A 5,266-nucleotide genomic window follows, 5' to 3' on the forward strand; every position below is an offset into this window, starting at 1 on the left:
CATCATGACTTCGTTGAATTCCGCTTCATAAAGAAAACCACTGTACCAGCGGTACTACTAGCTACAGTAGTTACTCCAACAAAGGCCTCATTTCATTCATAGGATAGGAATATGAAAATCATAGGAAGTGAGATGACATGCATCTCAATTCCTATAGAGAAAGAGATGCCATTTGATGCTTAGGATAGGAATTTTTCCATTTAGTCTAGGCTAATGTACTGGTAATTTGCTCTAAAAACTACAGTAGTAACTAGTAGTACTGGTACATGCTCGTACTCAGACACACACACACACACTAACTAGTACTACTAATTCTCACATGCTGGACAGACATCGTCGTTCTCCTTCCCGGCTTTGTCGGCGACACCCCACCGTGCTTGGATCTCCGCCGACCTCTCCGCAGCAGCGCATGCGTCCTTTTCTTTCTTGCAGCGGCGGGCCTCTCTTTTCTTGAGTGCTTTCTAACTTTTCCGCTCCCTCTGTGCGGCTTTGGCCGCCTCTTGCTCTACCGCTCATTTGGACTTGGCATCTTCAAATTTCTCCCACATAGTTGTGAGGTCGCGAGCGGCGATGAACTTGGCACGGCGGGATGCCATCGCTTCCCTACCATTTTGTGTGTGGTCGTGGGCGGCGAGGAACTCGGCACGGCGGGATTCCATCGCTGCCTTACCGGTTAGTGTGCGACGCGGTGGCATGAACGATGCTTGGTGAGAGCTCTGGGGTGGAGTGGCCGGACAACCGTATAGTGCATTGGTTTGTCAAGAGCTCAAGGACAAAAGACGAAGCAAATTTGGATTCCCCTTCAATCCTGGTCATTTATTATCGAGTAAAATGCATTGGCGGTCATCGAACTTGTCTTGATAGCTCACTTTGATCATTGTATACGAGATATGGTGATTATACGGTCACTGGCTCAGCGTATAGCTCCGTATTTATCTGGTTGACCAGTCAAACAGTCCGCATGTGCCTCATCAGCTCGTGTTCTTTATCTATCTACACAGGCCTACCTGTCAATGGAGAAAGAAATACTATAAAAACCAAAATTATTCTAGAGTCCGGACCGCTTCCGGAGCCCGCTCTCACCGCCCTGCCCCTCAAGACACCAGCTGCCCGCCGCATGCATGCATAGCAAGTAGTACTCCTTATGTGGAGGAGAGAGAGGCATTGACAAAGTCAAGGAGTGGGCTCTGCAAGAGCCTGTCTCTACACGTGCTCCTAGGTATAAAAAAATAATTCTAAAAAAAGGCATAAAAAACAATTGTGTCTTAAAAAAAGAAAGGTAAAAAACATTTGAGAGGAAATAGATAGAGAGAAAGTGAGAAAAAGCTGTAACCTGGGCATTACATGAGGAAGGAGGGAGTGGTGCACATGCCAAGTTCACTGGGCTGCCATGTTTCACACTCCTCCGTCGTAACAGTGGAGACAATAGCTTTCATCAAAAATAAACAATGAATACTCGTTGCTCGTCCTCTATATCGGAAAGAATACTTTCATTCGCCGACATGTGGGATGTCGACCATCCTGGTCCACCTGCCATGCACAAAATTATCCTGGTCTACCCCGGTCGTATCGCAGGCCCAACCTTTCCCACTGTAAGTTGTTCAGACGAAGGAACCATCATGACTTCGTTGAATTCTGCTTCTTTAAGAAAACTTACTGTGCCGCAATACTGCTACCACACGCGAAGACTGGACGACATTGTACCACGTCATATCACTGAAACTCACTAGGGCAAACTAGCCCGCCTAGGTCATCTATTTTGGAACAGAGGGAGTATGTCTCTGCACTGCTATGATTTTGTGTTGCACATCATATCACTGAAACCCACTAGGCCAAACTAGCCCGCCTAGGTCATCGATCGCTAAGCCTACAATTTTAGGAGCTAGGGCTATTGGTCGATCGACGAGGGATAAGTATAAGCGTACCACGAGCTCATCAGCCCCAACGTTTCTCTTCGGTGAGTGTTTTGCAAGTACTATAGCTCGCACAGTAGCTAGCCTACTAACACCAAGAATCATCAAACAAGCCCTGCTGATATGATAAACAGTTCAAACTTACATCTAATCATGCCATATATTACATCAAAAGCTTGTGAGGATACATCTGTTTCCATAACTCGGAGAGGGTTCACATGATTCATCGCATGATTCACTATCAAACAAAAGTAGCAAGATCCGCCCACACAAGACAGTGCACTAGCCCTAAGATGGTTTGATAACACGCATCATTCTGGTAATTAAACACATGGCAATGCAAACTACCCTAAAGGATTAGCCCGACTAACTATTTCTTGTCATCAATCTCTCGGGCAATGACCACAGCACGGACAGTGGCATGGGAATCAATTTTTGGGGCGATGTCCGCAGGACTTACCGCGACATCGAAACCGATCTCTTTGGCGATGTCCACATGATGGACATCGGCATCAGAATCGATCTCCGGGGCAATGCCAACAGGACGGGCCACGACATCGGAATCATCAAGGACGTCCACTGGCACCTGCACAACCCTAACATATTAGCAAGCACATTGCAAATAATCAAAAACCACAACTATGGTAATAAGCCATTATTTTTTACCTTGTGCAGCTCACCGGGGGATCTCATCCCTCCGGGGGCCATCTCCTCGTCCTCGATGGGGGCCATCACCTTGCCAGGGGAATACTGCTTCTCAACGGCGACTATCTCCTCAAACTCGGTCTTGAGCCTCACATAGGTGGCAATCAGAGTTCCTGGGGTAGGCACGGTGGGGCCCTTGCCATTCTTGCAAATTCCTTTGAGGAGTTCATTCGCCAACGTCCTCAACTCTTTGGCCAATGCTTGTTTCTTGGAGTTCTTCGTCTCCATGGGTTGGCCCTCCAACATGGTCAATCGTTGGTCGGTGCTTGCTTCCTGGAGATCGCTGTCTCCAGTGGGTTGTCCGCCAGCAACTCTTTGCCTAGTGCTCCAGGATTCATCAATGAACTGACAAACAAAAAGCAATCGAAAGGAAACCACAATCGCAATGAAAACGAGAAAAGAATAGGTTGTGAGAATCGGTCGGTGCTTCGCAAAAAGAAGATTCTTGGAATGAAAATATAGCAGCATAACTGATTCGCCCACCTTTCCTTCATCGGTACAGAAGAAAAATGGCAGAAGTGAGTAGCCAGGAGTGAGGTTTTCTTCAAGAAAGGGAAGAAAGGGCTTGAACGAGCGTTCCAGTGAAATGATCGTTGCTTCGTCCAGTCCAACTTGGAGGCCACCTTACCACTGCTGGTAAAGGTGTGGGTTTTGTGATATGACGGGTCATGATGGCCACACTGGGGTTACAGGTGTGTCTCGACTGTAGCACCTCGCTGTGATTTGGTGGATGGCACGCGGGCCCTGATGCTTTGAAATGTCCCGCATGTAGATAGAGCGGCTAGTCATATAGGAGTGCTCAATATTGTGCACCGCAGCCAAGGCGGAGAGGAAAACGAGAGAACTATGTAATTAATGCATGAGTTTAATTAGGGTAGTTTTGTAAAGTACGAGATACATTCCTTGTAAGTGCATCTAGTGCCACCCCTAGTTGGTTTTGGAGTATTGACGACAAACCTAGTTGAGGGACTAATGTGTTTGTGAGAATTGCAGGATAACACAGGTAGAAGTCCCTCATTGATTCGGTTTTACTACCAGAGATGACCCCTAAAACTTTATGAAGACATTGAAGTCAAAGGTGGTATATGAAGATATTCACATTGAAGACTATGACAAGAGAAGACACTATATGAAGCCTATGGAGCTCGAAGACTTAGATCTTTTGTAGTTCTTTTTCTTTTGTGTTGAGTCATAGGAACCACCGTACTGTTAAGTGGGGTCCAAGAGAACCAGTCAGAATGACTAAAGTGATGCCTAAACCAAAAACCTATGTCTTCGAGTGAAGACTATGAGAGCGAATCTTGTCCAGAGTCGGACAAGTCAGCTTTGCTTGTAGCCCAAGTAAAGTTGCCGTGTGAGTTTGAAATCTGACCGTTGGGACACGTGTCAGTTCCTTAGTGACCCAGGGTCATTTCGGACAAATCAGGTCGGGTTGCCAAGTGGCTATAAATAGCCCACCCCCTACAACCATAAACGGTTGGCTGCTCAGATTGAAAGTACGGCTTTTGTCGTTTGAGAGCAACCCACCTCGAAGCCTTTGAGAGAGAATTCCTTGCGAGGATAAAAGCCCTAACCACCAGAGCCAGAGAGAATTGGGCATCACTTAAGTCTTCTTGTCTGTGTGATCTGAAGACTTATTACACTTGAGGACTGTGCATCCTCCAGCCGGTTAGGCGTCGCGTTCTGAGCATCCAAGAGACATTGTGGATTGCCAGTGAACGAAGTCTGTGAAGGTTTGGGAGTCTACCTTGAAGACTTACCAGAGTGATTGGGCGAGGTCTATGTGACCTTAGCTCAAGGAGAATACGGTGAGGACTGGGTGTCCTGAGCTGCGTGTTCAGGACTGGGTGTCCGGGACTGTGTGTCCTAAGGTTTAAATACCTAGCCGCTCCAACCAGACGTACAGTTGTCACAGCAACTGGAACTGGTTCAACAAATCATTGTCTTCAACGAGTCACTGGTTTCATCTTCACTCACTTTACTTACTGTTACTTCTTGTGAAGTCATTGTATGTTTGCTCTATCATTTGTGTTCACTGAGTGACTGTGTGTTCTGTTTGGCTTCACAATATCTTCCTACCTGATCCTTACTACCTAGCTGCTATTAGTCTTTGTGCTTTCACTTCATTGAATACTTGACTATGGTTTGCCTAGTGTAGTCTACCTTCCGCTGCATGGTAATAGGTTTAATTTTATCGTTTGTCTTCAAAACTCCCATGTTCTGAAGACTTCCATAAAAATCGCCTATTCACCCCCCTCTAGTCGATATAACGCACTTTCAATTGGTATCAGAGCAAGGTGCTCCCTTGTTCTGTGTGATTCGGTTTAACCACCTGGAGTTTTAGCTATGTCGACTGCAGGGATAATTAAAGTCTCCGCTGCGTGCCCCGTCTTCGATGGAACTGAATATCCCAACTGGAAGAATAAGATGCGCATGCATCTTGAAGCCATTGACGTCGACCTATGGTATGTCATCGAGAACGGCGTTCCCAAGGCTGGAGAAGGTGTCACTGCTGCTGATGTCAAGAAATTCGTTCAACTGGACTCTACTGCCAAGAATATCATCTGTGGTCATCTGACCAAAGGACAGTATGGCCGTGTGAGTGCTTTGAAGACATCCAAGCTGGTCTAGGACTGGCTCTCCAAGGT

The sequence above is a fragment of the Triticum urartu genome, chromosome 7, assembly GCF_003073215.2.
Source record: "Triticum urartu cultivar G1812 chromosome 7, Tu2.1, whole genome shotgun sequence".
Taxonomy (NCBI): Eukaryota; Viridiplantae; Streptophyta; class Magnoliopsida; order Poales; family Poaceae; genus Triticum; species Triticum urartu.